Source organism: Passer domesticus, chromosome 1 (assembly GCF_036417665.1).
Source record: "Passer domesticus isolate bPasDom1 chromosome 1, bPasDom1.hap1, whole genome shotgun sequence".
NCBI classification, from domain to species: Eukaryota; Metazoa; Chordata; class Aves; order Passeriformes; family Passeridae; genus Passer; species Passer domesticus.
In genome coordinates, this window is record NC_087474.1 from 127,905,645 (window position 1) to 127,929,196 (window position 23,552).

General features: G+C 39.4%; 1 protein-coding gene and 1 long non-coding RNA gene across 3 annotated transcripts in view; one reads left to right on the forward strand and one right to left on the reverse strand.

The window, feature by feature from the left end:
- SULF1 (sulfatase 1) overlaps positions 1-23,552 on the forward strand; it is a 184,598-nt gene that overhangs the window by 22,847 nt on the left and 138,199 nt on the right. The window lies entirely within an intron of this gene.
- On the reverse strand, positions 11,015-13,947 carry LOC135280663 (uncharacterized). The gene is made up of 3 exons (XR_010347541.1): positions 13,807-13,947; positions 13,568-13,684; positions 11,015-11,601 (listed from the first exon to the last, which is right to left on the reverse strand). It is a non-coding gene; the product is annotated as an uncharacterized LOC135280663 (long non-coding RNA).

Sequence of the window (23,552 nt, forward strand, 5' to 3'; positions counted from 1 at the left end):
CTAAGCCTTCCAGCTTTGGGGACATCCAGCACAGGTTTTGATAGGAAAACAGAAGGGAATTAAATTCCCGAAGTATTTTCTATTTTAAATACCAGCTTGGAAGACTATAACATTGTAAAGCTAAGCTGAGAATGATGCCAGAAGGCAATTTGCCGGCAAAATTTCTTTTTCTGAAGTACCCCCAACTGGCACTTTGAGTACACAAGCCCATCCTCCACCAAGTCAGTGGGCTCCTAGGGGAATCCAAGGGAAGTCACACTGAGTGACACTAGCCTTCCACCCCACTGAGGTGCTCAGAATTTCCTTTTGGAGGCAACTTACTTCTCTTCTTTCACTATGCAGGAGCTTGTAAGATAGTTGCCTAAGTGTAAAGGCATCCAGATGGTCTTGATTCTACTGTTATCCCACAGGACATCATCTGCACTATACAGAGAGGTTACACTTTTCCTGAGATATAATCAAAATTATTTAGCAAAAGCAGTGCTGTTTGTGGGGCTTCTCAGTTTGCTAAGAGCAAGAAAGAATGGCAAGAAAGGGAAATGAACCTTGTTTTTAAATTTTGGGTTGCTCTAAGATTTGTGACCATTCAATGAAGAAAAGAATTTTCAGATGGTCACTTATCTTTGGCATGCCTTTCTGGAAAGATGTGGGCAGATTTATGAGAAAAAAGTACTCCCTCTTGGAGATGCAGTAAACAAAGTAACTCATTCTTCAAAGAGATAAAGCTCTTCTTAATATGAAGGCCTCTCAAAAATATCAGGTCTTGCTTCTTTAAATTATATGGCCAAAATCCTTTTTGGCCTTTTGACCTAAAGTTCCTCCCTAATGAAAGGATGATAACACTTTCCTGTTACAATGTGTCCACGTCCTCAGAAACATGCTGTAAAAATAAATTCATTGTGTTCACAAAACCCTTAGATACAATATTGTGAGTGGAGCCATGAAAATGTTCATGGGGAATTTAATAACTCCGTCTTCAGAGCAGGATATGAATTGTGTATAGTAAATAAGGCCTCTGGGCACAAACATTGTGTAGCTGCTCATTGTTTGAACTCTGCCAATCCCGTGCATTGAATGAAAAGAGAGGAATGGAAAACAAGAGCTGATGTTACCTTTTCTATTTGCCTTTACTTAGAAAATTTTACTTTTGATACTTCTCAACTTCTGAAAGCTTTCCTTGCCAGCTCTTGCAAACTTTTAAAAAACATTTAACATGCAATTAAAAGATTTTTCTTCAAATCAGCAGGAGGTTTGCTTTGCCTGTAGCTCCCAAATTGCTCCTGGCTACATCCATGTTTTGATTCAGATCAGATTCTAGGCAGCTGAAAAGGGTCCATAAATATATTTGTTCTTCAGAGCAGGCCTTTTCACTGCTCCCTCATCTTGATGTCAAAGAACCTCAGCTGACTTCAGTAAGAAAACTTGTGCTAATAAGAAAACCTTGTTGTATTTTTTGGCAAGTAGGCACAAGTCCTCATAGAACTGACTGCAGAAATCAACATAAATCAAATTTTTGAAGAACCTTGGTTTATTCCCAATAGTTTTTTATTTTCATTATTAAAATTATTATATTGAGTCTAAAGTTTAACTGACAGGTTTTTGCTTGGAGTGTCCTCCTGTTTCTGAGTTATTGATACTGAGTTATTGTCCTGAAAACAGTGCTGTTCATGGTGCAAACTCTCACATGGAAGACGGGACCTACTCTTCCTAACAGATATCAAGAAATAAAACATACACAAAATGAATCTTTCAAGAACAGAACTGCATCAAGGTGAAATTTTATTTCATGTCATTTCTTCCTATGTTCTATTTAGACAGAAATCTTTGCAGTCTTCATATATCTGTCAAACAGATGGTACTGATAAATGAGCTTGGATATAGTTTTCTTTCACTGGTCTTGTTTGTTTTCCGTCTATTTTTTATGTAAGAGTTAAAGACGTACTTTTGTTTGGTCTCTGAAAAGGTCAGGAGAAGTGTTCTGCAGGAATAACTAGCTGATATGATGAGGCAAATTATCTGCGTACCACAGGACAGCCAGCATGACTGGGACTGAGCCCTGCCTGGGCAGGGTGCAGAACAACAAAAACTCAGTCAGGTTTTACCTGTTCAATTTTGAAAAGATAGCCTCCTGTACAAGTTCTAATCTGGGGTATCCAAGTTAATGATTGCAGTCTGGTTTTCTTGAAACAGCTGCATCATGTCATGCATCATCACACATGCACCTCTCTACTGAAAATGGAGGAATTTCTGTTAAACCTAAACCCCTGCTTCTTATATACCAAGCCTACTAAAGCCAAAGAATATCTTCCTCCCAAAATCCCTTTTTCCCTGTTAGCGATTTCAGACATCTACAGAAATAACCATCTGTAGTACAGATGCTAGAAGTTAAAGATCAAGTGGTAGACTTAATGCTGAATTTCACTTTTATGTTTAGACTTGTATGACCAGGTCTCATTCTCTAGTGGATTTATATGATTCTATTTTCCTTTTAAAAATATATGAGAGAACTGCTCACAGGCCCTTAAATGCAGCAGTATGAATACACCACTATAATTAATGCCCTGGTCTACTCCCTCTTTTTCTTTTTTTTTATTTTCAGCGTACAAGTCCTGTGGAGTTTGCAGATTGATTCAATTGCAAAGTTAGATTCCCACTGTGATAGCCGTTTTCAAACCACTGGGCCATTCTGCCTGTCCTGCCAGCCAGGGAACAATGGGTGCTAATTAAAACCCTGCTTAAAAGGTTCCCCTTTACTTCAGCATTGAGGCTTTCAGGGGGCAGACGGGGGAAGGATGCCTTGTTCTGTTTATGCATATGCAAGCACTTAGTGAGCTGGGCGGCTGGCTGTGGGTCGAGAAAACACTACAAAAGCCTGGTGCTTATAGGAAAGGGCTGGATTTTAACCTGATAAGGTTAGTTAACAGACTAGACTGAAGAGGGCCCAGCTGTATTTTCTTTCCAAAATTTGAGGCACATTTCAAAATAGGGATCGAGTTTTTTATCATTTGCTTTTACTGAAATGCTTGGGTCTCTGTCTTGTACTGCAGTGAACATTTTTCTTAAAGTATAAGGATAAGAAGTAATAGTTTCTTTTATTTTTACTAATGAGATTAATATTAGAACAATTGATTTTCGAGTGAACTGCTTGTGCCGAAATGTATATATGGAGTAAAATTGCTTTCTTACATCAAGGGTTTGTTTCTTGAGCCGATTTTTTAATAAAAATTTAAGAGATCTCATTAGACACTTTTGATGCTCAGTGGTATAACTGAGTTCTAAGAAGTATATAAACCTCTACTATTTTCAAGGAGAAATGTGAGAAATGAGCTATACCTTAGAGCTTCATTTATAAATTAATATATAAAACTGCTTAGTACCAAAATATGGCAGATAAAGAATCAGTTTCATTATGTCAAGCAATTCAATATGCTTTGGTTTTCAGCAAGAGCTGAAAAAGAAAACACAGCACTGCAAATAAACTCATCAATAAGCCACACAGGTTTTTGTTTGATGTCATTTGTAACTGACAACTTGATCAATCTTGCATTGAATAGTCCCTTAGAAATACAAGAGTAATAGGAGCAGAATCTGTCTCATTTCTTTTGTTGAATAGCAGTTCACTTGGTGGCATTCACAAACCTGTCCTAGCCTTCTTCAGCTGTTTTTCTTGTATAAAACTATCTCATCCATTGAAGTAGTAGAAAATATTTAATGGGACAAATTGCATGTCATTGATAGTGAATGGTTGAAATGAACAATTCACAGATAACCTCATAGTTTGACAGGTATTATTCTAAATCTTCTTGCTTGTTTCAGTCTCCATGAAGAATGAGTGCTTGTGCAGAAATCAGGAGTGCCTTTCAAATTAGTCACCCACCAAAAAGACTATTAATTTTTTTTTACTGTCTGCAAACACTGAATAAGCTGTTAGCTGTACAGCTATTTTAATTAAAGGCCTGATAAGATATTTCTCATTTTTATCTTTCCAGCCATATGCTGTAATAATTAATATTGCTTAATAGAGCTACTTGCATGCTGAAGACTGCTTAAAAGACTAAAGATGTCTAGGATCAAGGCATATGGCCTTTGTTGTGAGCCACATGCACTGAGGAATAAAGACAGTGAAGCCCAACCTCCTACTCTCACTTTGTCACTCTGTGGCTGTTCACACTGTGATTCCTGCTGTGGGGAGAAGACAACTGCTTTTTTTCTCTTTTTTCCCCTTTTCCCCCCTTTTTCTTCTCTTTCTCTCTTTTATTTTTTTTTCTATTTTTTTTTCTTTTTTTTTTTTTAATTGTTGTTGTTTCCCATAGAAGTGGAGAGGGGAATGAGGCTGTTTGGAGAAACCTGTCTTAGCCCTTGCATTTGCCTTTCCCATTTACTCGGCTGGGCAGGCAGAAAAGTGAAGGTTCTGAGCAAAGGGGACAGGACCTGACTCAGTGTGCCACCCCAGCCACCCTTCTCATGAGCACAGCTAAATCCATATCAATGGAAAAGCAAGGTGCTTCTGACAAAACTGTAGCCCCAAGCCCAGATGCATGCATTGGTTCATGGATAGGCAGGAGCTTTGCTAAGGCAATGCTGTGCACGGATACTCAGTTCTGAAGGAGCTGCCATGCAGCCTCCAGGGTCTGATCCTGTACCCCAGGTACCACTCTGCCTCACCAGGATGAGGAGATGGGAACCACCTGAAGAGCCCCTCTCTATTACAAACACCTACAGCCGGTGCTAAGGACCTGGTCTATAGGGGTATTTGAAGACCTCTTGAACAGGCACTTCAGAGGGTGAAGATAATTTTAAGAACACCTCAGCAAGGATGTTACTTCCTTATTCACTGGAGCTTTTTCAGCCATTGCTCAACAGTAGGAACTGAAATAATCAAATCATAAAAGCTGCTGCCCAGACCCGCACTAACAAAGAGTGAACAGCATTTTCCCTGGTCACAGGAAAAACGGTGTTGCTGTGGCTACAGGCAAGAATCCAAAAAAGATTAACAAAACCCTGTTAGTGGATAATCCCTGGAAAGGTACTCTAACAGCAGATTTCTCTGTTTTCTGCCAGCATCACCCAGTATTACCTAGCTTCCAGCTTTGATAGCTAAACCTCAAGAAGGTGTTAATTTCAGCTAGACAGCTGGCCAGCGTCACACAAGCTTGCTGAATGGAGATGTGAAATCCAGGACTAGGTGCCTGGATTTTGATCTCATCATCTTTTGATCTCATCATCTCAGTAACTCATCTTCACATCTGCTCCTGCCTGTGCCACCTCAGGAAAGGTTGATGCCAGCTCAGGGGTTCATTTCTCATCAGATAAATAGATCCGAATGGTCTAATTTGCCTCAGCCCATCTATGTCCATTTTCCTAAAGGATCATACCATCTGTTCCTCAGCTGGATGCTGAGGATAGCCAGGAGCAGATAAGATTTTCCCAGAACACACTGCTGATTGCTCCTGGGAAACAAAGTCAGGGATCCCTGGGGGACTTTGACATGCTATGCCCCGCTGTGATAATGGAAAACTGGACACTGCATCTCCTCTGTCCTGTGGCCTTTACAAGGATACTGTGTGAGATGGTAGCAAGAGAAGGATTTCCACCATCTTCACTCTGGGGCTGTCTTGCCTGGTGGGCCCCAGTTGCCAGGGGCATAACTTTGTGTGTTCCAAAGTGATCTAACTGGAGCAAACACTCCTTCACTGCTCTCCGCCAGGTATGAACAGGCCCGGTGTAAACCTGAGCAGTGAACTTCTGGAACAAATCTACAGCTGGAATAAGTTGGGAGGGGGAAAACATTTCTGATTTTAGGGATACATTTAGTGTGCACATTAAGTCGTTTAGTGATTTGGGTGCAGATAATTAATCTGATGACCCAGGAACTCACTTCTCAAGACACCTGTAATACATAAATTTTTTGGTGAAGGAAAAGAAACCATTAACCTTGAGCAAATCTAGTCTGATCTAAAGGGAATGCTTGAACGTTTGCTGCATGATTGGCAGAATATTTTATTAAAATGCTGTGCATGGGCTTTAATATATTGAATTCTCACCTTTTTATGGCATTCTCTAACAAATGTTATTGTGTCTCTGATAAGTACATCTGTTTGAATCAGTGGATTCAAGGCTGGTCATTAAATTATTTTATTTTCAACAGCCAATTTACACAGCTGCTGAGCTTCAATCTTGAATGAAATGCGCCGGTGCCATGATTAGTATAATTCTGTGCCAATCCATTTCTTCTTATCCCCTGTCCTGTCCATTATGACTGAACTTTTTAATACTATCTGTGAGACTGGCAGGCGGGTCACATCCACTCTTGCACAGACCTTGTGCTGTGCAGAGCTGAGCTAGGAAGGATCCTGCAGGATCTTTCATCCCAGTTTCTTCTGGCTCTGTGTATCAGTGTGACTGCTAAGAAAGTCCAAGGTGTGGAGGCTGCAAGGATGTCCAGCTCTGCAGGAATTCCTACTCCTGTTCTGACAATGCATATGCTTTACTGTGTGCTCAGGCATAAGCCTTACCCTAAACTAACGAGCTAAAAACTTGTGATTACTGCAGTGCATGTTCTAACCTAGATATCTCTAATTCAGGCAGGTGTTTAGATAACATATCATTTAACCCAGGCTTTTCCTCTGATAGAAATGGAGCTCCTCTTACCAGGAGGTAGATACACTGGATATTATTTGAAATTGTCTTGTATATGTCCTGAACTTAATCAAAAGCAATCTCATCAGCCTTATTCTGTAAGTGTAGTCCACAAGAAAGATGAACTGCCCCTGGAGATTCCATACTCTCTGTTCTCAGAAGATCTAAAAGAATTCTTAAGGATCTATATATCAGTGGAAATTACTTATCATCATTTCACTTTGGGTGGTCAATTTTTACCTGTTACCACAGAAGTATTCATAAATCCCAGCAGCCAATGTTTTGGTGGGTGATAGTGATGTGCTGTGATATGTTTATGTTTCTGATGGCCTTTGGAAGCCTATCTGAGTGATTTTAAGAACCCAAGAGCAATCTTAATTTATTCTATAAATTGCTGCAGTAATTCAGAAGAAAAGAGTTTTTGCCCTGGGATAAAACATGTCATTATTTTGTGTGTTTAAATGCTTTTCTCAAAGTATATGTGGATAAAACTTCCAACAAGGAGTGACAGTATGTGGGTGGATATTGATCAAACAGGTGAATAATTGCGATAAACTTAGGCTTACCACATCAATTATAAGCATTATCCTTTCTGTATGCTGTGGACAAAATATTTTTAGATACTGTGATACTTAAATTAAATGTGATTTGGATACAGTAATTAGGGTTTAGTAACCAAATGCAGGTGATGTGCACAAAAAAAAGTGTAGCGAAATTGTGCAGCTTGCTGACAGTTGAGATTTCACATACCCATACCTTACCCTGAATTGTATTGTTTCCTGCTCTGAGAAACTGCAGAAATTGTATCTAGAGTATTTTGATAATCCAAATGCATTTATGCATAATTATGACATAAGTGTAATGCCTGTAATGTCTGCAGAAGTTTGCATAGTGGAAGTTTGCTCAAAAATGACATAAGATTTTACTAAAATATAGAAACCGGCTGTCTCAAACCAGTAGCAAATGCTCAGTCTGAAACAAAGCTAACCAGAAAATAACAAAAAAGCTGCTTTCTGTTCCCTGCTAGTGCCAAAGGCCTTAACACTGTGCACATAGTATATAAATAAACCACTGTGATCAACACCTGAGAGCTTATAAATGTCTGAAATGTATAGTGACAATTTGCAGAACTTCTGCATTGCTCCCTCATGCCCACTTACCAACTATTTGGATAATCTGGAACCTGTTAGGCAATACCATACACCATTGTTTGCTAGTCTGCTCTGGGCCTGCGCAGTGCAATAGGAAACACTGCTAGGAATGCTCGGTTTATACTGGGGAGGGCAGAGACGTGCAACTCTCCCTCTCTGTTTGCAATGCAAGTGTGCATGGCAAAATGAGCTGCAACTGGACCATCTTAGCCACCTGGTAAAACCGTGTCTGCTCTCAGCTATCAGTCTTACATCTTAGTGTTCCACTGCTTTTGCCCAGGTTTGCATTATCCTTTACTCCATGAGTCTCAGTGTGTGTTCCACTGTGCTTTTATCAGCTGGGGGTATGTTTGCTGTGCAAAACTAAGTCTGGAAACCTGTATGTGTTGGGCTCCATTCACCTCTACTATAACACTGTGGTTCAAGAATACTTGGTGGCCAAATACCTGTGTAGGTCTTTGTGGCAAGCAGATGGAAATTCCATAGAGGTCTCTGGATCTTGTTCAGAACTGGCCTGGATGATTGTTACTCATCATGTGTGACTGATCATTAAAAGGCTTTTAAGTGTTTCCAAGTGTTTCCAATTTATCATACAGTTTGGATGCAGAGGAAAAAATATATGTATTCAAGTTCCAATTGAAGAAAAGGAATAACAAATAGAACAGAGAAAGTCCTATTCACCCTCTACACTCCTGTGTCCTTGCTTCTTTCCTCTTTTCCACTTCTGTGCTGTTTCACATCCATCTGCTCGTCACATTTTCCCCCCATCACTAATTCCTATGCTGTCTAAAATGCCTTTGAGTCCTATTTCAGTTCTGGTGTTCAATAGATGTGAGTCCCATTGATTTATGCCAGGACTGAATTTTGTCCCCATAGCATACCAAATTGCTTCTGCACACACAGGGAATGCCAAATCAGAGTACAGACATACTACTGGGTAACTACTTTATTACTCATTTACACTTGGCACGAAATTAATACCCTCATTTATGACACTGCTGACTCTGGTTTATTATATAAATTTGACCCTATACAAAGCTGACTGGCTTAGGGGACTGGCAGTGGATACAACACCCATCCCTTGCAAATTATCAGCTCAAATTCTAATCAAGTCATTAAATCAAACCAACCAAAACCTCTTTCTGTGCAATTCTGTTGTAAAAATGAGGTTGGTCTCCTCCTGATTCCCAGTACATATGTGTCAACAACAAAGTTGACTCTAGCACCCTTGCTGGCTACAAAAGCTCCTGAGCCCAGGATTTAAGCAGGCAGGGAGACTGAACTCTTTGTCCTGGCCTCAGGTCACAGCAGGTTGATGAACAAGCAAGTCCTACTTCTGCCTCAGCTATAGTTGCCTTCTATTTTCTGGGACTAGCAGCCTGGCACCTTCTACAAACATCTTGTTTTCATAAAAAATATTCTACTCCAGTCTGATTGCATAATATATGTATTTTCCTCTTTTTAAGAGAAGTGTTAGAGCTAGCAGGCCTTTGGTTTGAGTAGGAATTGCAGGATTGTGACCCCTCTGGGATCTTTGTCCTAGATTTCAGCCTTGGCAGGTGGAGCATTCTGTAACAGTTGACATTTAGTGGCTAGTTTGTGAGTCAAATATCTTGTTTTATTTTTTCCTTTTTGGTTTGGATGAGTTTGCATGGGTTTCTAAAGTATTTGGGAAAGGCATGAGCTTTGTGGTGCCACTGCACCTTCATCGAGCCAAAGAAGTTGCTTTGCTCATTGAGAAATCTCACTTCAAAAGAAGTTGCGATGTTTTCTAAATTACTGTTTCAGATGGCTTTTATTTCCAAATGTCTGCATCACTCAGAAAATCTGAGTTTGTCCTGGTTTGTGGTATTTGTGATTTATTTTCCTTTTTAGAGGGAATCTATTTTTTTTTACATATGTCCACTTTCTTCACACAAAACACACACACACACACACACACACACATACACAAAAAGAATTTGGAGTGACCTCTGGTCTTATTGCAGTTTGAGGAAAGAAAATAAGAATGTAGAAAGATTCTGGATCTCAGCCATTACAATGAAAAACATCTGTTGAAGCCTTTGCAAGCATAAATTTATCTTACCATGGGCATGGTTATTGATTAAAATCCACATTCTTTTTTCTAATAAATTTACCTCTTATAAATTTTCTATTAACTTTTTCCTAATAAATTATTTCAGATTCCTTTGTTCCTCAATAAAGAAAGGTAGAAACTTGTTGCATGTTTGTGCTTCCATAAAGCAGAGGTGGCTGAAGTTTATTCTAGGCACAACCTGATGGTGGTCCAGAGTGCTGGATGATCCCACAGTGCTGGCTCCCTCCCTCTCTTTCTCACTGTTAAATTGCGTAAAATAGTTTCCTACTGTTGTGTTTCCATGTAAGCAACCAAACAAAGTCCTGTGGAGGTATGCTGAAGTCCCAGATCTGAGCAGTGGTTTCTCTGACTGTGAATGTGAAGGGCAGTGTGAGACAAACCCATATCATTCCTGTTTCGAGAGATCTGTCATATCTGAGGACTGCAATCCCTCCAGACTTGCAGGGACAGCTAATTATGTCCAAGGCTGTCTGGTTATGAATGACTATTACACAGTCTTGCTGGGACAGTGATCTGTTTTGGGATCTGTGTCAGAGTTAGGACATGCCCGTGCCTGAGTCATAGCAGCACATCCGGAGAATCGGAAGAGGCCAGACCTGGATGGGTTCCAGCTCCCCTCCTGCACTGGCCAGGGAGTCCTTGGGAGACTCAGAGGTCTGCTTGCCACAGAGGTGTCTGTGCTCTCTCCCAAAGGAATTTTGGAAACAAGAAAACACGAAAACACTCTTTCTCACTATAGATCCCATCACACAGCTTTCTTCAATGTGGAATTTTTATATAATTACACTGACGAAACTTCTCCCTGTGATTTATTTTCTGGAACCTCTGCAGGTTTAAGAAGGAAAATGATGTGGTGAATGAATGCTCTGTACATTTCTGTTCAAACTAAAAATGTATCTTCTACAGAAAATCTCCACTTCATGCCCCTGTGTGGTTTTATTTAATCTTCCAAGCCCATCTCTAATCTAAAGGCATAAATCACTTTCTGAGACTCAGTAAATTCAATGGGTGTGTTAGGCTGCCTCAGAAGGTTAGCTAATGAATTGGGTCATGGACTTAGCAATGTTTGAGAGAAATTGTAAATGATGCCTGTTTTTATTGGAGTGAAGTAACATTTAAGCATAGGTAATACACATGATAAACTTGCAACACTAGCAAACTGGAAAACACATGGGACCCATGCGTGTGCCAATTCAAATATAACTTTATTAAATGCACCTGATTTTAAGCTACCTTTTAGTATTCCATTTAGCAGTTTAATGAGAACCAGTTATAACATACTTGGGGTTTTTTTCTACGTTCAGAATTCAGCAAGCTACACAGCTAACATGCATATCCATTCAGGCAGGCAGAATCAGAAAAAATACAATGAAGGCCTTTACTGTAAGTAAATGTAGGACATCAATGTGACCTTTTAAACCAACACATCCCTTGCACACTCAGCAGAGAACATCTGAAGCAGAAGCTATCGGTGTTTCCTTGAGACCTTTTAGCAAAAAGACTGTATCATGAATTAAAGAGCTCAAGCTGCTGACTACAAGGACTCCGGCATTAGCAGAGAATGGTACCGAGCAGTGTCCATTCTTGCACAAACATCTGCAGCCATTGAAATGGCCACTTGCTCCTGAAGGCAGGGGAGCAGCCTATTATGGACATGTTACAGAGTTCTCTTTCAGCTGCTGTTTGCCTGAAGTGCCAGGTGCAAAAGATGTGCTGTAAAAGAGAAGAGGGTAATGGTCACATCGATTACGAACCGATAATTGCGCACTCACTCACTATTTCCCTGGTGTTCAGCAGACTGGCTGTTCCAGCAATTATTTTCCAGTTCTTTATTTCTATTAATGATGTGCCCAATATTGGGGACTGTTTTCCTCTTTTGTAGCTCTAACCCGCTATTGAAATCTGGGAAGTGTAAGGTATAGCATTAGCTCTAGTGTGTCTGATTAATGTAATCACAAGCTTAGTTCTGGAAGGAATCCACCCTGTAGTTTACATTAGCTGCTAGATGACCTAAAATTCTCCTCTCTCCCCCATCCATGTGCAAAGTACTGGTTACATGTTTTTACTTTTCTTTTTGTTTATTCTTACAATTTTGCTAAGTCTGGTGAAAGAGCTGACTGCCTGCCATTTTCCACATTCTCAGTAACCTTGTACTTCTGAGTTCTGTTTTCAGATGCACAGGGATGATGAGGGTCACAGAGCAGCATACGTCTTTGTTAACTTAGCTGCTGCATCTGTGGCTGCTGATTTATATAGGTTAGAATACAACTGTTCAGAAAGATAGTCACAAAAGCCTGCAAGCAGTTCTTTTTTGTCTTTTTTTCCCCTTTTTTCTTCTTTTTTTTTAATGACAATACTTTATCCTTTTTTTTTTTCCCAGCTGAGATATTGTGGGGAGTGACATCCTTTGTATGAAGTAATCAAACCATTGCTTTTTAAAGATATGAAAATTAAAGCCTTTCAATTTCTTCACTTATTATTTATTTTCTCAAGTAAGAAATCTTGGCTTATATAAGGATTTCAAGATCAAATGCAAGTTGTCTATATTTTATTCAGACTCCAGAAATGTAAATTCTGGATTGGGTTTTGTTTTGTGGGGTTTAAGTTATGGAGAATTAAATTCCATAGCAGCATATACCAGATAGTAAAAGAGGCTGAAACAAAACCTGTATTTCCCTTTCTCTGTGAAGAAGAAAGTGAAGTATTTGAAGAGGCCAATTATGGAAGTTGAGATCAATATAGCACTAAAAATCAGTCAGGATGAAATGCCAGACAATGACAGATTATCATATGAATTAGATCTTTGCTTACAGGAACAATTATGACAGCACCTGTTAGAAGCTTACTGTTGTTATTTCAGTACAGCAGATCTCCTCCTATCAATGAAAAAAACCTCAATAATATTGATTTTTTTGAAAATTCTGGAAGATTGTCTACCTGGTAAAGACATCAGGGAGCTGTGTAACAGATAAAGTGCCCAGTAAAATCTGTGAGTTTGCAGGTGGGGAGCTGTCGATTAAAGTGATCAAATTATTTTTAACAGAATTCTCTAGAATATGACACTTTTTAGAGTGATCCACAAAGCTGGTGATATTCATGAGCCCAGAGGAGTTTTCTTGATAGTTGCAAGAAGGCTTTGAGTGGCAGCAGTTATGTACTACCACGTAAAGTTTTGAGATAAGGATTAGATTAATCCAGCCAATTATGATACTATACAAATCCCTGACAGTAACTGAAATCAAAAACTATTTCCTCACAAACAGATGAAAGAAATAAAAGGCAAGCGTTCTGGGGTTATTGTTTGTGCTGCTGGAAGTGAGAATGTAGAAATTCAGGAATATACAGAATGTATGCTCTGGCCTCCATTGCTGCCAATGTATGTTAATACTTTTATTTCTAGCCTCAGAACAAGGGTTAGCATATCTGGGAATAACTAATTTTCTAATTCTGTGTTTCAGTGTCATTTAGTCACAAGCAAAATTTGCTGCATGAAATATTTTTTTATTTCTGATGAGCATTATTAAATCTACTCTCACTGTGTAAGAATAAAGGATGAGACCATCACAAGTGAAGTAAAAGCAGATCCCTTTTCCACTACAAGCCATCTCAAATACCTGCTGGCTCTGCAGCTCTGCCTTGCTGGGACACTGTGCTAGCTCAGTGAGACACTGGTACTCACTCCTTCCATTTTGAATTGTTGCTTTCTGACGGCAGCTCCTCACAAGCCTGGGAGAAACCAGTTGTCCTTCCACATCCTTTCCATATGGCACTGTACAGAAATCGCCACGTGCGCTTCCTTGTGAGGAGGAGAGTGTGTACAGAAAATAAGTATAAATCAAAATAAGTATAAATCAAAACAAGTCTAAATCCTCTCATGTTTTTTGCACCCCAGCTCGGGGCAGGGTGCACAGTCCTTACCTTGGAGCTGCCAGCGGAGCCTGCGCTGTGGAGCTGGGCTGCATGGCAATGCCACAGCCGGGCCGGCGCTTTGTGCAAGTGCCCTAATTGGGAATGCCAGGTCTCATCCATCCAGCAAAGCATGCCGAAAGCACAGTAGCCTGCCTGAGCTCAGTACTGTCCTACCCCGTTCCTGGCTCAGAACTGAACTGTAACCACAGCCAGACAGTTTAGGGGACTGCTTGCGGTGAGTACTGTATGTGGCAATACGTGGGAAGAGTTTTAAGCCCCTTGTCATAGTTTCAGAGAATGCATAGGATGTTGTTCTGTGTTCTCTCTCTTTCCTGAACTTTTAACCTCATCCTACCTCTACCCATGCTCAAAATGACAGCCACTGAAAAGGGGGGGTGGGGGAATGCTTTCCATTCCTTTCTCTGTTTAAATATGCAAATATACAAATATGCTTAAGCTGGCCATAGGTTTTGGTACTGCTTTTACTCCCCCTCAGTGACTCCATCCTCCCAGTCAAAGTGGTGGTCTCCACAAGTAAAAGGGAGATTACTTTAAGGTAAGGTACTTTATTGCAGGACAGATGCCAAAAGAAAGCAAGAAAGCACTTAGACACTTTTAATGGACAATGGTTTTACTGATGCTCTCAACTTTGAGCTCACATATGGGGTATTATGTGCTAAGTTATCCAAATGCATGTATTCACATTTCATAAAAATCTTAAGGAGTATAACTCCTTCATGTTGCTGGAGAAGGTTATTCACTTTCCAGTTCACTTCTTGCTGGTTTGTGGATATTAAAATGAAGAGTTGAAAATAGTTCTTAACTCTGGCAGCAAGATCAACATCAATGCATATCTGTCAGTGCTACCCACTTAGCCTGTGGTCCCTCTGCGTAACTTGACAGAGGGTCAGAGCCATTCTGACAGCTCCACAAAAGGAGAAAGATGTGGTGACAGGCAGTGCTGAAGAGCTGAAGATGTCAACAGGATCTCCAAATATCCAAAGGCCTTGAAAACCAGAACTCTGAGCTGCAGAAAGGCAGTAAGTTTGTCTAATGTAGGAAAGGCAGTCTTGCATGAAATGGGTCCTTTAGACAGAATCAGAGGTTACCTGGAGATACTGGGGTGACTAAACATTTATGAATACTATTTATGGACTGCCAGGATACCTGAAAAGTCACTTTGCAGCCAACTATCAAACTTTAACCCATCATATTTTTATACAGAATCATTAAGTGGAAGTAATTTTACACTTCTCTTACAAACCCCACTACAAAAGATTTCTAAATTAATTTTCCTCCCTTTGGAACTTTCCCCCAAGTATCTGTAAGTATCTATGGCCATATGTGGTGCATTTCAGCTGGAATAAAATTATTTCATTTAACTCACTACTTTCTTTTTTTTCCCCAAAGTACCTCATAGTTCTCAAAGAAAATAACAAAAAAGACAATCATTCTTATTTTATTATTTTCAAGAGCATGGGCTCTTGAAAGAGAGCCTAAACCCACTCTGGTTTAGGCTTGGTATGTTTTAATAGATGCTAATATGGTGTAATAGGTGTGAGCTGGTGTCTACATTTTTGCTCTCTGTATTTATGCAGTTAAATATATAATTAGGATTTTAGGTGACACCGACTTAGATTTTCTGCCTTAACTCAGATGTAATTAATGACTTAAGTTAACTATGCACTGACTTTCCGAATGATATTCAACAATGATGGGGATCATTCAGAATTTTCAGAGTTAAAAATGGGAGGTGCTGGTAAGTTCATCACATGCCTTGTCATGCCTTCACATGCCTTGTCATGCAGAACCATGCAGGTTGCCTGTGGTACTGGCAGCTGAAAGAAAAGCAGCTAGAAAGGCTTGGCATGTTGAGGAAACCTAGAAGCAAAGGGTGACATAATTGCTCTCAGGTGTGCACTTAAAAATCTTTGGTGTTTTATCTAGATAGTATTAGTACTCCATGGAGCCACTGTGAAATATGTATAACTCTAGAGGGAACACTGAAAAAAAAAAAGATGTTGCTGCTTCCTGAGCACTCAGACAGTATCTTCAGTTTGCTGCTTCTTGTTGAAACTGAGACCTTGTCATGGTTGAAGAATTGGAGCAGGAGGTGTGTAAAATCCAGTGAGGACATGATTCCATCCTCATTGCTGATTCTGATGGTGACAGACCTGAAGGAAGTGGACTTAAACACAACATTTCTTAACACTACCAAGGGAGAAGGCCCTGCTTCCCTTTCACAAATCTCCTTCCTTGCCTCCTCTCTGCCACATTCTCCCACCACTTCAATTTGGCAGCCTTTTGGCTGAGACAGCTCAGTTTCCCAGGCTGTCAAGAACGACAGCAAAAACATGGGCACTTCTCTCTGGGTTTTGGTGAGCTAAATCTCTCAGATAATGGACTCTGCCACAAGACAAGTGTGGGAGGAAGGTGAGAGATGAAGATGGAAAGAGGCAGAGGGCCAAACTACAAAGGAACAGAGCAGAAGAGAACATTTGGGAAGTGATGCCAGCCTAGCACTTGAAACTACAGCAGGAATGTGTGCTGGAGGCAGGGAAGGTCCATCACATGATGCTCTGCCCAGCTTCAGTGGCCTGAAAAAGAGCCTCTAGGAAATCTGCCACTGTGTTGGGAACATATACTTGAATTATAACATTTCTTTTTCCCCAAAAAAGATGAGTAATTTGGATCTGAGACAAAGAAAAAGGAAATTTTGGCTTATCCTATAAACAGGATATGGGTGTTTATTTGAGTCAGGGATATTTCTGTTTTAAAGAACTGTATGATGTGTTGCTTCTTGCTATGCTATGGACTAAGGAAGCTATTCCTAAACTCTTTTTGAAGAGACCATATTCTCCTTTTCACCTCTGACTTAAAGATGGTCTCTGGAAGAGGCTTCAAGGGAAAACTTATGAACTGTATATAGAAAAATGTCAGTGTCCAGCTGACCCTCCACAAGTGTGATGCAGATGTTTCAAATCACATGTATGTTCCACTAATGCATATTGGGTAAGTGCAAAGCCACAGATTGAGGGATTGACATCCTTATTTCCTAGTCAACAAATCTTAAAAATACATGCTGGTATTTCAGTTGCTACTAAAAATGCTTTATTTCTGTTCTTCTGCCATCAGTCATAGACAAAGTAATTGTGTAGTAGTTCTTGCTGGGCCCTGATTTTTAGCTATTGACAAGCCTTACATGCAGAGATAAAATACTGTGATATCCTATGAGTTAAATTTGACTCTTCAGATAAATTAGCCTAAAGATCCTTCTCCACAGATCTAGTAGATGGAAAATCTGACTTTTGCTGGTTTTGCTTTCCCTACAGAGACGTTCAGAGACCAATAGACACGTGCTGAACAACTCAGTCCTGACATTCAGTTACTGACCATGTTGCAATCAAAGGCATGTGCCTATGTGAGAGCTGGAGTTAATCTTCTATACTGATAATGGTGAAGTACTTCTTGCAGCAATCAAGCAGACCAGGTCCTGGCGTCTCACTGCTGCAGGAAGCACCATCCCCCCTCTTAGCAGCAATTTCAAACTTATTTGGTGTTCTGCAGCAGCCGCCAGCTGTAGTGCAGGTGTAGCCTCTGCCGGGCCTGTTTAGAGTCCTGCTCCCAGTGTCTTAGTAACTTTTCCTGGATGTAGTTTGCACTGCAGTAATGTCCAAAGAAGGACAAGGTCCTCAACATTTATCTGGATACCTTTCACATGGCATTGTGTTGGGAAACCTGAGAGGCATTTGAGTGTTTCTGTAACATCTCAGCCCTAAAAGTGGCTGAGGGGTTGGTGCAGACACAGCCTTGAGAACTCATACCTTGCTCTCTGCAACAGATATTAAATACAATTTAAAGCTTTAGGAAAGCATTAGGAGTGCTCTGTACCTTTTCCCATTCCCCTCATTTTGCCTTTCTGGTTTAGCCAAAGAAAACAACTTGGAGGCAGAAGGAAAGAAGAGTCTGAGCAGCTGTTACTAAGACCATGGAATCTTGCTGATTCAGCAAAGAAAGGAACAAGATACATTTATTTAAATGCATTGTGGTTGAACACCATTTACAGGATTGTAACATTAGGTTGCATCACCAATATATGAAAAAACCCACAGCTGAGATGAAGCTTTGGGGTCAGAGACAAGAGAAGCTTCTACATCAGTGTTCCTGTGGTGTGAGGGCATTGCCATGCTCCATGGGGAGCTAAAACTTCCCAGTTGTTCAACAACCTCACCCCAGTCGGCTGCTCCCTGTCAGCAGGGCTGGCACTACTGTTTGCCCATTCCTCACTCCAGTCACAAACCCATAAAGCAGAAACAGTCTTATGGGTTTCAGGGTCATAAATTTTGTGCATTAAGGGAAACATAATTACTTAATTAAGTCTTGGTACACCTTAAGAAATCTATGCATTCTAGTGGGTACTTGTCAAGGCGCAAAAATTCAGCAGCAAGAAAGGGTTAAAATTCAGATGTTCACAGATATCTATGGCTCCAGGCATCATTTGGAAGTGAGTAGGGCTGCAATGCTCTGTTCAAGCACATGTCCATCAGCCAAACTTCCATAAGCAGGGAAGTCAGCATTTGCAAAAAATATGCCTGATTTTTCTGGGACATGGGAATCACATGCTCCTCTGTAAGTTTTCAATTATTTGGAATGTCCAACTGCTTCTTTCTGTGAGAAATGTTTTCTGAGTAGAACATTGCTGACCCATCCATCGGCAGCTAGCAGCACTTTGAGTGGCTCCTGTTATGATATATAGAATAGCTAATGACACTCCTATATGCAGTGATCTTTTATTGAGCAGCAAGATCCTGGGAAGAGTCAAATAATTCCTCTGATCCAAGAACCGAATTCACTTTGAAATTAAATCAGAAACCCCAAACGAATATACTGACTAACCTGTATGAATGCTCTGCCTAGGATGGATGGCCACGTGGTCTAATAATACTTCATTAACTGTATGGTAGCAAAACAAACTGTAGCTGAATTACTTAAAATTTAAAGGGTCCAGTATTTCCCAGACACTTTTTTTTTTACCCTCTGTGCATAGGTCCTCACTAATTAAGGAGGTCCAGCTTTATAAGTGGAGCAATACCAAAAAAGCACCAATAAATTTTTTAAAGCTCTCTAAAACGTTTTAATACCGTATTTCATGTGGCATATACAGAGTTATGATGGTTCATAAGGTATAAAGTTTTTTATTAGTGGTCCATTGGGGAGACTGCATAACTCAGTCACTCTTTTGCAACTCATTTAATGCACATCACCACAGCATTTGACTAGCATACTTAGCACAAATTGAAGTCAGTAAAATATTTGACTCAGCAGCCCATTACGTACTTACACAAAGAGAGAGTTAACTGGAAACTAATTTAGGGAATTAGTGGTTGGTTACAAAACACAGCATAAACAGACCAACTTTTCTCCAGATAAGGCTACATTATTCTCAAAAACCTGTAGGTCTTGCAGTGTTTTTCCCAAAAAATGTGTGGTATAGAAATTGTAAAATCAAGTGTCTTGTGCTTTAACATCCTTTTATTAAACAAATGGTAAAACTGATATGGGAGTTATAGGATTAATTTTTTGCCCTCTCCCTTCATCTCCTCTTTTTCCCACTGTTTAGAAAGATTCATGTCAAATAAGATAAGCAGGATTGTAAGGTCCTTGCAAAAGCCTGCTTCTTTCCATGTTTGACAACATCTGACACACCCAAGTTGTAAGAGCTCAGTCAGCCAGTCCCCAAAGTGCACAGGGATGGTGACACCACACATAGTGCAGTCACTTCTTAGGTGACCATTGCTCTTCATTTCCCTACAGCAGTAGCTAGCAGAGCATCACAGATGGCACCTATCTGTCCAGAAGAGAATAGAAACTGATCATCCTCTGTTATTTTGTATGTCACAAGCATCAGGAGATTAATTTTGTTTTCAGCTGAGAATTTCCTTTGAATTACAAAAATCTTGGTTAAAACCCTCCTGTTTATCATAGAACAAACACAGATGGCTATAGTATACCATTTTCTTGTCTTATGATATGGCATACTGACCTTCTATAAAGAACTTGAAGCTTGTTGTGTGCAGCAGTTAGAAAAGAGGAAAAAAGTGCTCAGTAGAAGCATATTAAAGACCAACATACACAAATGTTTGAGAGACAGGGATTTTAATTTAGATCTTCAGATATTTAAAAGTAAATGTTTGATTCTTCTGTTAAGGTGACAAGAGTTATTTCAATCTGTTCCTACTAATATTAGCCTGTACTGGTTGTAATTATAGACGGTATATTTTTCAAGGCAACATGTGGCCAAGAAATGAAAATTTTCCTGATTGACATTAGACCAAATGATCTCCTGGAATTGTTTTCATGGATCTCTGAGAAAAGCCTGCTGGTTGCATCATTTACCTGAAATCTACTACACCAGCTTAAAAAGTGCCATGCTCTGCAGCTTGAAACAGGGACATGAGCAATAGACCAGAGAAATGTAATGACCTAATGAAATGCAATGCTCTAAAGAAACAGCTTTGCTTTGGCTTCAGTGTTTAATTATTTATACACAACAATATTCCCAATAAGAGACTAAACTTGGCAACAAGGAATAAAAATGTTTTATTCCTCTACATCCTTTTGAAATTATATCTACAATTGGTTCAGGAATATATATATATATATATATATGTATATATATATATATATATAAAAATTGCAGAACTGCAAAAAATTCCACTGCACTGAATATGTTCCATCCACATACAGCTCTGACATGTCAGCTGGGTTGATTGTGTACCTTCCCAGAGCTGCAAGGGAGGTGCAGATCTCCCCTGACATTACTTGATATTTACTAGACTTGAAAAAAGATTGTGCATTAATTTAACACGTTGTCCATCACAATCCAGAAGAAGGAGGAAGAAACAACCTAACTAATATGGAAAGCTGCAGATATTGAATTAGGCAGGAAAAAGCACGCAAAACAGACAAGGCAAATGAATGAGATTGATAAGAGTCAAAGGACACTGAGATAGCTTATAAATAGAAAAGTGGTTTTTAAAGTGCTCTACCTGTGAACTACACTTCACTTAGCTATGAATATCCCACTGCTAACTAAGAAATAAAAAGCTTTTATAGTATATTTGTCTTCTGCAACCCTTAGTAGCTGGTCTACAAACAGAATTTTTGTTTATTTATAAACAATTATAAAATTACTGAATTAAATTATAAAATTAATGAATTTTGTTTAAGAGGGAGGGAATCCAGCCTCTTAATAAATGCTATAGACTTTTTCTGGGGAACCTCAAAGTCTTGTCAGTTTTTCAATATTCCTTTTTTTTTTTTTTAAATATGTATATAAAACCAGATAGATGGTGCCAAAACCGTTAAAACCACATAAAATCTCAGACAAATGACTTCAACCAGAATTATGATAATCTGGGAAGCTTCAAAATTCTTCAGAATTCTCCCCAACTTAAATTTGTATGTGACCCATGCCTTATTAAATAACACCTTCATTTGTGAACGTCTAAGTGCCTTTAATACTTGATCATTGAATCTAAATGTTCTTTTAAATTCTTTTAACTTCCTCCTTAAAAAACCATCAAAGTAAAAACCATATTTCAAAGAGCTACTCCTTTATCAGCAGTTAATAGCTCAGTTCTGCTGTGCACACACAGGCAAAATCCTCATTGAAATCAATGTCTAAGTTCAGAGACTTCTTTTTCACTGGATGCCTTTAAAGAAGTATGGAATTTCTGTCCCAGAAAAGATATGGCTCAAATTAAATTTCTACAGCAGTTAGATTCAAGGCTACAGGGATGGGTGGGATATACAATGGGGTGGGTCCATCAAAGACATATGGTCTGGTAACCTTAAGAAAACCAGGGTAGATATGGAAGAAAACTGGTGGCAAAGAAGGAAGCCTGGGTGCCACCATGTGATTTAAAAGCAGGGCAAAAATGACCCTGGACTTAAGAGTTACAGAAAATTTTTCATTGTGCAGAAGCAACTGCACGTAGTACATGCTCTGCTTTGGCCTGACATGGAAATTCCCACTGAAATGGGACTGCAACTCCAGCAAGGAAAGTGTTTCCATTTGCTTAGCACAGATTGAAGGGACCTCATCCTATGGCCAGCCTTTGGCCCTGAAGATTAACAGGTTCTCATCTCTCTAACTAAAGGTACAAAGAAGTGCTTGGAAAGGGGCAAAATAAATTTGCGTGCCATCTTTTATATTTACTAGATAGTGACACTAATACAAATACACATGTTATTGTTAATATATAATTTTTAATGCATACCTTTATTTTTTTTTAATTTGTGCTTATTGTATAACTTTTCCCAAATTATTCCATTTGGAAACATTGCTTTCATAAAGCGTCTTTCTTTAAGTTCTATAATGATCAAGTTAAAGGACTACTTGGGAAGACAGTAAACACTTGCAGCAAGATGGATTAATCAATATCCTAACTGTAAATCACCTTGTGCTCTACAGTAGCAAACTCTGAGGAAACTTTTGCATGTTAGCAACAATATCAGCTATGAATTAATACAACGGGTACTTCCAAAGCCACTTCATTCATTTGTTATATGTTTGATTTTTGGCTAGTATCTGATTGCTTGCCAAAGTTAACTGCGGATAAGGAACAATAAGGAACTGCCACACTTCTTCCCTCTGAGAAAACACACAAATCCTACCCCACTTCATGCACAGTTTCCTGAGTTTGAGCACATGTTCTCAGGCATGGAAATGGCTTGCCTTGTTAAGACATTGACTTGAATATCCCTGGAGGAGCAAGGAAAGGCTTAAACAATGAAATGAGGCTTGAGGCTGAACATTTTTGTCTCATTCATTTATCTGCTGATGGTGTGTGTGTGTGTGTGTGGTACAAGTATTCATTACTGTATATTAATCTAGGCATTCACATACAGAAAAATATTTGTATGCTTTTGGTTTGAGCTTACTGTAGAATCAGAGGTTAGAAATTAATATTATTCATTGATGGCAAAAGATATGGACTTCTATTTAAGAAAACAAATGTATCTATTATCTTGCTTGAAAGTTCAAACAACTAAACTCTGTGTAGGTCTCATGTCACTTTTGTGGCACATTTTTGTGCTTGCTATGATGCTTCTGGATGCTCTGTTGTGTCCTCAACCCTCACTGCTCATATTGACATAAAACTCTTCTAGGAAAATTCTTCTTCAGATGCCAGTGACCTCTGTCTTAAAACTAACATAACATAACACGACACGACGACACAACATGACATGACATATAATATCATCACATATCATATCATCATATCTTAACTTCTTATAACCTCTCCAAGTTACTACAATTTAAAGTGTACAAACAATCCCATGTATCACATTTTTCCCAGCTTCCTCTGATCTGAACTCTATGGTCTTAGATGTCTTTTCCAACCTTAATGATTCTGTGAAGGCAATAAAAATCAGAGAATAATGCAAAATTGACTAATACAAGTCTCCTAACAAGAGCCCACTTGTATTCTTCATGACATGTGGAGATGGTACTTTTGTGGTAGTGAGTTTCAGTGGAGCATTACTTCAGCTCAGAAAACATGAATGTACCACCTTGCCATTCCACCTCGAGTGCCAGCCTCTAGTACTGCTCCCAGCCTCTAGAGCTGCTGAGGAACTGAGGATCTTTTTCCCTGGTGGCCTCCTGATTCAAAGCTGGCCAGCCCCCTCTTGGTTGTAATGAGCTAAACATATAGAGTTCCTTAAGTTTGTCCCTTCAAGCTGTTTTT